Consider the following 11125-nt stretch of genomic DNA (forward strand, 5'->3'; position numbering starts at 1 on the left):
CTGTAATCCCAGCTACTCAGGAGGCTGAGGCAGGAGAATTGCTTGAACCTGGGAGGTGGAGGTTGCAGTGAGCCGAGATCGCGCCACTGCAGTCTAGCCTGGGTGACAAGAGTGAGACTCCGTCTCAAACAACAAAAAAAGAAAATGTAAAAACCAGAACAAATGCTGTGGTGTTTAGGTATTGGTATGCACTAAAAAAAAAAAAAAAGAAAAAGAAAAAAAACGGTCTCGCTCTATTGCCTAAGTTGGAGTGTAGTGGCACCATCATAGCTCACTGCAGCCTCGAACTGGGCTATAAGAGATCCTCCTGCCTCAGCTTCCCAGTAGCTAGGACTTACAGGTACATGCCACCATGCCCGGCTAATTTTTTAAAAAGGGAATGAGGGCCAGGTGTGGTGGTTCACTGCTGTAATCCCAGCACTTTGGGAGGCCAAGGCAGGTCGATCACTTAAGGTCAGGAGTTTGAGACCAGCCTAGCCAACATGATGTATCCCCATCTCTACTAAAAGTACAATAATTAGCACTGGGCATGGTGGCTCACACCTGTAATCCCAGCATTTTGGGAGGCCAAGGCAGACGGATCACTTGAGGCCAAGAGCTCAAGACCAGCCGGGCCAACATGGTGAAACCCTGTCTCTACTAAAAATACAAAAATTAGCCGGGTGCAGTGGCACATGCCTGTAACCCCAACTACTCAGGAGGCTGAAGCAGGAGAATCACTTGAACCTGGCAGACAGAGGCTGCAGTGAGCCAAGATTGTGCCATCGCACTCCAGCCTGGGTGACAGTGAATGAGACTCCATCTCTAAATAAATAAATAAACAAACAAACAAACAAAAATTAGCCAGCCTGTAGCCCTAGCTACTCAGGAGGCTGAAGCAGGAGAATCGCTTGAACCTGGGAGGCAGAGGCTGCAGTGAGCTGAGATTGTGCCACTGCACTCCAGCCTGGGTGACAGAACAAGACTCCGTCTCAAAAAGAATTGGAGTGTGTAGGGTTGTGGTGGAAGGGTATTGGAGTCTAAGCAAGATGAGAATAGGGCACCTGGAAAGGTGGTACTGGCAATGGGAGACTGGTTACATATAGGGAGGATTAATCCAATAGGTAAATATATTGCAGATTATGGGAGCTAGCAATCAGAGAATAGAGTTACAAATATGGAAAAGGTTTGGCTGGGTGCAGTGGCTCACGCCTGCAATCCCAGTTCTTTGGGAGGCAGAGGTGGGCAGATCACCTGAGGCCAGGAGTTCAAAACCAGCCTGGCCAACATGGCAAAACTAAATATACAAAACAAAACCAAAAACAAAAACAAAAAAACAGCCTGGCATGGTGGCATGTGCCTGTAGTCCCAGCTACTTGGGAGGCCGTGGCAGGAGAATCACATGAATCCAGGAGGCAGAGGTTGCAGTAAGCTGAGACAGCACCACTGCACTCCAGCCTGGGCAACAAAACAAGAATCCGTCTCAAAAAAAAAGGGCCGGGCGCGGTGGCTCAAGCCTGTAATCCCAGCACTTTGGGAGGCCGAGGCGGGTGGATCACGAGGTCAGGAGATCGAGACCACCCTGGCTAACATGGTGAAACCCCGTCTCTACTAAAAATACAAAAAAATAGCCGGGCGTGGTGGCGGGCGCCTGTAGTCCCAGCTACTCGGAGGCTGAGGCGGGAGAATGGCGTGAACCCGGGAGGTGGAGCTTGCAGTGAGCTGAGATCGCGCCACTGCACTCCAGCCTGGGCGACAGAGTGAGACTCCGTCTCAAAAAAAAAAAAAAAAAAAAAAAAGAAAGGGTAAAAACCAGAACAAACCCTGTAGTGTTTAGGTATTGGTATGCACTAAATAAATACAAATTTAGTAAATAAGTAGACATAGATGCCAGTATGTGTATATGTAAGGAATTCATATATTCCCTAGCTCTGCCCATGAAGAGATCTTCATTCCCTAGTTAAAGGAACCAGGGTTCCGTGGAGGAAGAGGTGATTCCAGGGCTGAGACAGGGAAAGTACAAGTTAAGTCTGGAACATTTCATTCCATAAAGAAAGAAGTGTGTCCCCATTTCAACAGGTGTAGCTAAAAGCAAACAAAAGGAAGTGCTCAAAGAATGATAGGGCATGTCAAAAGTACACAAAAACCACTAGCCAAATCTGGAATAATTTGAGCATCAAAATATATGATGATAGTACTGGATTATACCCCTTTGAATAAAAGGAATACATTATTTCATACAAACATAAATAAGTGAATTAGTTGAACGACTGGTGAAGAAGGGGATACTTGTTAATTATAAAAGGAAAAGTACACTGAAGAAGCCTAGCAGAAAGCTTAGATGATTCAACCTTCAACTCCCTGATTCAAGCAATTCTCCTGCCTCAGCCTCCTGAGTAGCTGGGATTACAGGTGCCCGCCACTACGCCTGGCTAATTTTTTGTATTTTTAGTAGAGGCGGGGTTTCACCATGTTAGCCAGGCTGATCTCAAACTCCTGACCTCAGGTGATCCACCCGCCTCAGCCTCCCCAAAGTGCTGGAGATTATGGTAGTCATGGCTCGGCCAAGCCCCCTGTCTTTTAAAAATAAGCTTTTATTTTTTAATTTTTATTTTTTTGAGATGGAGTCTCCTTCTGTCACCCAGACTGGAGTGCAATAGCACAATCTCAGCTTTCTGCAACCTCCATCTCCCTGATTCAAGCCATTCTCATGCCTCCAGCCTCCCGGTAAGCTGGATACAGGCACCACTACCAAATACGAGATTTTAGAGAAGAGTTTTGCATGTTGGCCCAGGCTGATCTCAAACTCCTGACTCCGCGGCCCTGCCCCTGCCAGCCTCCCAAAGTGCTGGAGATGAGATTATGAGCTCCCTGCGCCTGGCTAATTTTCTTTTTTTTTTTGAATGGAGTCTCACTCATGCCGAATACCCGGCTCAACAATCTCGGCTCACTGCAAGCTCCGCCTCCCGGGTTCCGCCATTCTCAGCCTGCCACCATGCCCAGCTAATTTTTGTATTTTAAATCAGAACCGCAGTTTTCATCGTGTTAGCCAGGATAGTCTCGATCTCCTGACATAAAGTCCCCCTTTCGGCCTCAAAGTGAAAGTTTTTGTGGTGGAGTCTCACTCTGTCGCCCAGGCTGGAGTGCAGTGGCGGGGTCTTGGCTCACTGCAACCTCCACCTCCCGGGTTCAGGCAATTCTCCTGCCTCAGCCTCCCGAGTAGCTGGGACCAGTATGCGCCACCACACCTGGCTTTTTTTTTCTTTGTATTTTAGCAGAAGCGGGTTTCACGTGTTACCCAGGCTAGTCTCCCGAGACCCCTGAGGCTCAGGCAATCTGCCATCTCGGCCTCAAGTGCTGGGATTACGGGCATGAGCCACCACACCTGGCCAAGTTTCTTACATAATTTTTTTTTTTTGTAGAGGCAGAGTCTCACTATGTTGCCCAGGCTGGTCTCGAGAACTCACAGCCTCAAGTAATCCTCCCACCTCAGCCTCCCAAAGTGCTAGGATTACAGCTGTGAGCCATCTCACCTGGCTTTTTCTCTTTTTAAAATACAGGGTCTCCACTATGTGTCCCAGACCCAGTGATCATAGCTCAGTGTAACCCCTGAACTTTGGGCTTAAGGAATCCTTCTATCAGCCTCCCCAAGTAGCTGGGACTACAGGGAGGTACCATCCCACACCCAGCTAGCATTTTTGTAGGAACAGGATCTCACTATGTTGCCTAGGCTGGTCTTGAACTCCTGGCTTCAAGAGATCCTCTTGCCTCAGCCTCTGAAAGTGTTGGGATTACAGGTATAAGCCACTGTGCCAGGCACAGCCCTCATCAAGACATACATACTTGATAGGTATTGATTTGCATCTAATGTGTTTAAAATTGGTTCACGTGTAGTGAAACCATGCCTGTAACCTGGTACTTTGGGAGGCTCAGGCAGGAGGATTGCTTAAGGCCAGAGTTCAAGACCAGCCTGGACATAGTGAGATGCCATCTCTACAAAATAGTTTTTTAGGGACGGAGAGTCTGCTCTGTCGCCCAGGCTAGATGCAGTGGCGCGTCTCCACTCACTGCAAGCTCCGCCTCCTGAGTTCCATGCTCTCCTGCCTCAGCCTCCTGAGTGGCTGGGACCACAGGCGACTGCCACCCGCGCCCAGCTAATTTTTGTATTTTAGTAGAGGTGGTGTTCACCATGTTAGCCAGGATAGTCTTGATCTCCCTGATCCATGATCGCATCGCCTCAGCCCCTCGAAGTGGAGTTACGAAGCGTGTCCTGGCCCAGCCTCTACAAAATATTTTTAAATTAGCTGGGAGTGGTGATGCATACTATAGTCCTAGCTACTTGATGGCCAAGGTGGGAGGATCACTTGAGCCCAGGAGGTGGAGGCTGCAATGAGCTATTTGCACCACTGCATTCCAGCCTGGCCAACAAAGTAAGACCCTGTCCCCCTTGCTGCTCCCCACCCCCTCAAAAATAAAAGAAAATTTCAAATTAAAAAAAAAAATTCTCAATTTATAAAAAAAGGACAGGGGGCAGGTTTGCAGATCTCAGAACTTTTATTAAGATGGAATCACTGCGAATTACATAGAAGCTACCAGCCTAAGCCAAAATCCATGAGGTTCATGTGAACTTACAGTTACACAAATAGAAACAAATGGTATATCCAAAACCATAAGGAAATATTCTGATGCCCAGAAGATGATAGAGAACAGGGTGAATAAGTCCACACATTTATTTCAAGTTGTTAAAGAGTTTGTGGGCCACCTAGATAGGGGAAAGAAAAGGAGGTAATCAATTGGCAGCTTTAATGTCATGGCTTACAAGGTCCTTCAAGACCTGAAACTACTGCCTCTCTTCTCACAACTCCCCTTCTCACATATGCACGCAGCACTTGAGTCCTAGTGAACTCCCTACTTGTTTCATCTTTTATTCTTCCTTTGGAATTTAGATCTTATACATGTCATTTCCTGTAAGCCTTCTCTCAATAAGCCCCTATCCACACACAAATCTGTCCCTATTTTTCCACAGAAACCTGTACCTCCCCATCAGTGATATTAACATTACATATTAATTCAACACATATTCACAGGACATCTTCTATATGCCAGGTAGTGTTCTAAGTGCTGAGTGAGTTATAACTGTAACAAGACACATCTGTCATTTAAGAAACTTACAGGGTGATGAGTTAAAATGAACACATAAATAAGGTAACCTCTGATAATAGGAAATGCTAGGAGGAAAATAAATGGGAAGTAGGCGGAGGGAGTTCAGTTAATAGTACCACAAGGAAAGTTATACCTGAGACTTGCAAGTTTGCTTCTACTTCTGTTTCCTGTGCTGGCTCATAAACTCAGTGAATGAAGGAACTATGTCTATCTTACTCCCAGATCCTAAACCAGTGCTTGGCTCATAAATACATGTAAATGTTTTTAGAATGACCACACAGTGGGAGAAATCAATAGAAGGGGATATTAATTAAGGGAACAGATCATGACTTGCTTATTTTGAACATTTCATATAAATCGTATCATATGATATTTTTCACTTTGTGAAAATATATGTGATTATATGTGGCTCTACGCCCACATATAATCCAGTGGGGGCTGTCCAGTCCTGGTGGGACTCCGGGTGGGTCCACATGGTTTGCAACTTTGGGAATTTACTAAATGGATTGCTCTCTGTGTGATCTGAACTCCACCAAGTGACTGTTTTTGTGGTACCTTTATACAGTTTCTGTCTCAGACAACTAAGTCGTCCTATGGGGTGAGTGAATTCTTTTCCTTCTCTAGCTATGCAATATTGTCCAATAATTGAGGTTTTTGGTACCTAGAAATTATCAGGGTGATTCTTTTGAGCCGGGAATTCATCAGGAACTGGGTCTGTAGGTACTAATTCTTGGGCTTCCTATGGCCATTGATCTCCTATTACAGTTCCTCCACATAACATGAAGTGACATTGAGAGACTGTGCTACATGCTCGGCTAATTGCAAAAACAAATTTCTTGTTTTTCCTGGAATTTCTGGTACTGGCACATTTGAAATGTTCATCATAGAAAGTTTGAAACACTGGCTCAGGAGAGCATTTGTAAACTTCTCTTCGAACCAAGATACTTACTCCAGGATCCAGTTCAGCCCCATCGATTCCTAAGGTCACACGCTCCTCTTTTTTCCAGTGAGGATCAAGGGGATTGGTTATTACTAGCTCTAAGGGTTACATTGTCCCTTAGTACAGGAAGGGCCATTTGTTCCTTTCTGAAGGTGGACTGGATCCTTTTTTTTTTTGCTTTTTTTTAATCCAAGTGGCCTAAATGACACAAGACCAGTATTTACATTTATTTCCACACACTCCTAATTTATGACAAATGTACTTATTTTCTGCCATATAGCTTCTTTTCTAATTAAGATAATCACACCTTATTCCTAACTTATTATTATTAATGACAGCACAGGCATCAAATTTTAAGGTGACTTGTTTGGGCACCCCTTTTTCTTCTGTTTTGGCTAACACTTTACTCGTATCATTTATGAGCCCCTACCAGTCCTCAGTCCTTAATCTTATTTTAAAAACTGTGGTCATGGGAGGCTCAGATGGGTCATAATACACATCAGGTTGGTCATTTCCTGGGCTACATACCTCGTATAGAATAACATTATACAAACAAGTTCTTTTTAGAGTTCCAGTACACTTATAATAACCATAAAATAATAGGACCGTAGCAACCTTTTGTCCTACCTCAGTGACTTGATGTATATATACACTAGGAACAGTCCTCAGTCTGAGGAAGGTCAGTTGAAGTCCTTACTGTACAAGTCCAAATTTTAAGGAAAATGAGTCCTGCAATGAGTTTCCTCATGCTTCAGCTGTGCGTGGACCAGTCAGCTTCCGGGTGTCACAGGAGCAGGGCTTGTCGTCTTCTTCAGAGTCACTTTGCAGGGGTTGGCGAAGCTGCTCCCGTCCACGTACGGCTTACAGTCTACTGATGTTTAAGAATGGTCTCGGAGTTTGGGCCTGCTAGAATAAACTGAGTCCAATACCTCTACACGGTTATGTTCAACTGGGCTCTCTGATACTGGGAGCAAGGTGGTGGGGTTTAGGGTGTTGCAAACTTCAATGGTTATGTGGGGATTTTCACATAGCAAGCTTTGGTACTTGGTTAATCTAGCATTTGTTAACCAATGATATCCTTTGGTATTTATTAAAGTTACCACAGCACAGGGGGCCTTTATATTCAGGTTTTGCCTAAGGGTTAGTTTATCTGCTTCTTGTGCTAACAGGGCCTTTGCTGCTAGGGCCGTTAGACCTGGGGGCCAGCCTTTGGAAACCTTGTCTCGTTGTTTTGAGAGCTAGGCCACTGGCCTTGGCCAGGGCCCCACAGTCTGGGTTAAAACTCCAATTGCCATTTTTTCTTTTTCTGACACGTACAGTGTAAAGAGTTTTGTCGGGTCAGGTAGCCTCAGGGCTGGGGCCGACATGAGTTTTTCTTTTTAACTCATGAAAAGCTCGTTGCTGTTGGTTGTAACAGATGTAGTTTATCTAATCTACATTTTTATTAACTGTCATCTACTGAAATATTGACTCAAATCCTGCAGCTATTTGATTTCAAGCCTTAAATTGATCTAGTATTCCTCGTGGGACTCCAATTGCATCTAAATAGACATGAGAGTCGAAAGACCCATAAGGGGCTTCTCTCGCTTTATGATGTCTTATTTTTTTTCCTTCTGGTTGATGAAATGCCAGGGTGAAAGGGATAGCCAATTGGGCTTAAGTACAAGTGCCACTCCAGTTATTCAGCAGAGTGTCCAGTAAAGGTCCACCACAATACCACCACGCATTGCTCAGGGATGAACAAGGGCTGACTGATTGATAAGCTCTTGAAAATTCGTAAGCTCACTGCATCCTTTCAGGTCTCCAAGGAATGCTAAGTTTCCTCCCTGCTGTGACAGACATGAAGTGAACTTAGTGTTGGGAGATGGAAGCTGGATGGCCCTCGGGGGCTGAACCGCAGGGTGCTGGACTTAGGGATATAGCAGAGAGAGAGTTTGGCATGACTTATTACTCCAGGCTGTAGAATCCTGGAAAAGAGCTACCATGCAGCCTATGCCTGGTCGACTGCAGGACCACCTTAGTGGAAGGGGGACAATCTGGACCTCTGGCCTGCCATGTGCACAAGCATAACAATTGCTTTTGTTTAACGTGCAGATGGAATATTTGATCCAATTTATCCAGGCATTTCCATCTTGGTATCCTGTCTTAATTGCTAAAGTTTGTTTTAGGTCTTTAACTTCTATGATCCTCTAGTAAAATGAATGTATGGTTTTAGGAAAATTACAAAAACTGGTTGGGGCAGTCCATCCTTGCTCTTTAGTGGTCCATAGAATGTGGGACCAACTATGGCATGAAAGCTCTACATCAGGGGGCAAGACTCCTGGTTAGCACTGGGGTCTTTATCGAGATGTCCCTGGATTAAATGGTCCTAGTTTACTAATGTCTAGTCTGAGGAGAGTCAGGAGGGACAGAGGTACTTTTCTGAAGTAGAAAGCTGTCTTTGACTTGGTAAGTCCTCACAGGGTATAACAAGGCAAGCATTAAATGCAATAGTTTGAGGCAAAATTGACTTGGTTATATTAATAACTAGATGGTCAGCAATAGAACGAGGAAAGAAGAAAGAGTAATAGAATAGATGAAAACAGTTAAATTTTTCTTAGCTTTAGTTTGGTAGGGTTTTACCCTGGGACTATAGCCCACGACTCTGGAGGGGGTGGCGCTTTCTTGACTCAGGTGTGATGAGTCCATCCTTTTTTGCTGTACAAACAGCAGTTTTGGTGGTTAGCAGCACAAGGTAGGGTCCTTTTCAGGCTGGCTCGAGTTTTTCTTCTTTCCACCTTTCGATGAGAACGTGATCTTCAGGCTGGTGCTGGTTTACTAGAAATTCTAGGGGTGGCACGTGTGCTAAAAGACTTTTAGTTTAGTTTTTTTTTTTTCGAGAAAGTGGAAGATAAACCAAGTATATAATTTTTAAGAAATTGACCTTTTGTTTTAAATGTGGGGAACTTGGCAGTGGACTTTATAGTCCTTAGTGCCTTTTTACTGATAAATTTCCTTTAGCTCCTATTTTTTATTGGTTTTTAAACCAAAGAAAGCCAAATACCATTTTACATTTAACAATGCTTCTCGTATGATTTTTATACCAGATGAGCTAAATGTTATCTTTATATTAGCGTGTTATTAATGTTAAACCTAATTTTAATAAAACCTTGTAGACATATTTATTTAATTTTTAATGTTTGACCATAAGGTAAGATTTCATAGACTCTTTTTAACCTTTTATAATTTTTGCTAAAGAGCAGGTTGGTGCTTTAAGAAAAACTTGTTATGCTTTTACTTTAATGTCCAGTTCACAGAAAAACTGGATGATACTTCTTTAACTTTAGCTAATATGTTTATACACAGAATGTTCTTTACAATTAATGTTTTAAAACTTGCTTAAACCTTCAAAACAATAATTTTAAAAAACTTTTTAATGTAGGTAAAAATGTACATTCTTATGCCTCCTTATAATCCTTTTACCACAGATATATTTTGCTTTTCTTATACACCTTGCACATAAACTGTTTTTTTTTTTTTTTTCCCAATAGTTTTACATTCAGGAGGCCTAGTTACTTTTAGATTATACATTTTTTTTGTATAAATTCCTTTTTTAACACTTTTTTTTATAACCTTTTTTTTTTCTGTCACAACTTTTACAGGCAATTTTTCCACATACCTTAACTTTCTGACTTATTACAAACACTTCTTTCTTTAAACAACCAGTTAATTTATTTCAGGACAAGAATTTACCATATAACACTCTTTTTATATAAGTTCTGCCCCCCCTTCTCCCCCCCCTTTTTTTTTCTGAAGATGATAACCATTCTTTTCCAAAGCAAACCTTTTTTTATGTTTGTGGACTAGACTGTCTAAGGCCATAAGAATAAAAGTTACTATAATACATGTTACACTGTTAACTTTTAGCAAACTTTACTTTTGTTGAAAACCTTGTAAGTTTGGGATTTTAATTATCCTTTGCTATTAATAAGACCTTGTTTTGTCCAAATTAGAATTGGTATGATGGCTTTTAAAGGAATAGGGTACACTTTTTTTTTTTAAACTACTTATATACTCTCTTTCTCTCTTTGACTTTGTCTCTCTCTCTTTGACTTTCTTTTTGCCTCTGTCTTTTCCTCTCTCTCTCTGCCTCTGTCTTTCTCTCTCTCTCTCTCTCCTTGACTCCCTCTTTGTCTCTTCCTCTCCGTCTCTTCCTCTCTCTCTCTTTGCCTCTTTTCCTCTCTGTCTCTTTCCTTTCTCTCTCTCTGCTGGTCTTTCCTTGCCTCTGCCAGCTGCTTATGCTGCTGTTCTCTCAACTACTGTGTGTTGGGAGCAGGGGTCTAAAACCAACTGTAACCAAGTGTCTATGTACAGGAATTGGTCTGGGTTCCCTGGCTTACATGTTACCTTGTGCTACACCTTTGAAACAAGGGACCTGCCCAGGCTTCCTTCTAATGGCCAAGCTACCTCTAATGCTGGCCAGTCTATCTTACACAAAGTTTTAAGTTTTCCTGGTGTCATAGTACTCCATAGTCTCCCTTAAATTCTTTTTTTGAAATTTTTCAACATAGTTCCTAGTGGGATGGGCTTACTTTGTGCCTCACCCATGTTTCCTCTAGACAAAACACCATGCTCACACCACATGCACACCACAAAACAAAGAACGGGTAAAAAGGGCACACACACACACTTTTGTAGTTTACACCAAACCAAGATCAAAACCAAAATCAGAGTATCCAGAAATCCAAGCCAGGTCAAAACCAAAGTACTAAGCAATCCAAGTCAAGTCAAAAACAAAAACCAAAGTGCCGGTACAGGCACACTGTGGGTGATCAGGCCACGCTTCCACTCAAATGGAGTGGGCAAGTTCCCAAGACCGGTCCTGTCAAGCAATTCAAACCAAATCAAAACCCAAACCAAAACCAAAGTGCCGATAAAGGCACACCCTGGGGGATCAGGCCACACTTCCACTCAAATGGAGTGGGCAAGTTTCAAAGACTAGTCTTACCAAGTTTTAGATGTCCAGACTCCAAGTGCTCATTCATTCCTAGTGTTCAGCCACTG

The 11125-nt window shown here is 43.1% G+C and overlaps 1 long non-coding RNA gene across 1 annotated transcript; it reads right to left on the bottom strand.

Moving 5' to 3' along the window:
* Positions 1-4514: 4514 nt before the first annotated feature.
* LOC116275741 lies at positions 4515-6616 on the bottom strand. The gene is made up of 2 exons (XR_004184960.1): positions 6092-6616; positions 4515-4741 (listed from the first exon to the last, which is right to left on the bottom strand). It is a non-coding gene; the product is annotated as an uncharacterized LOC116275741 (long non-coding RNA).
* Positions 6617-11125: the final 4509 nt, after the last annotated feature.

The sequence above is a fragment of the Papio anubis genome, chromosome 1, assembly GCF_008728515.1.
Source record: "Papio anubis isolate 15944 chromosome 1, Panubis1.0, whole genome shotgun sequence".
Classification (NCBI taxonomy): domain Eukaryota; kingdom Metazoa; phylum Chordata; class Mammalia; order Primates; family Cercopithecidae; genus Papio; species Papio anubis.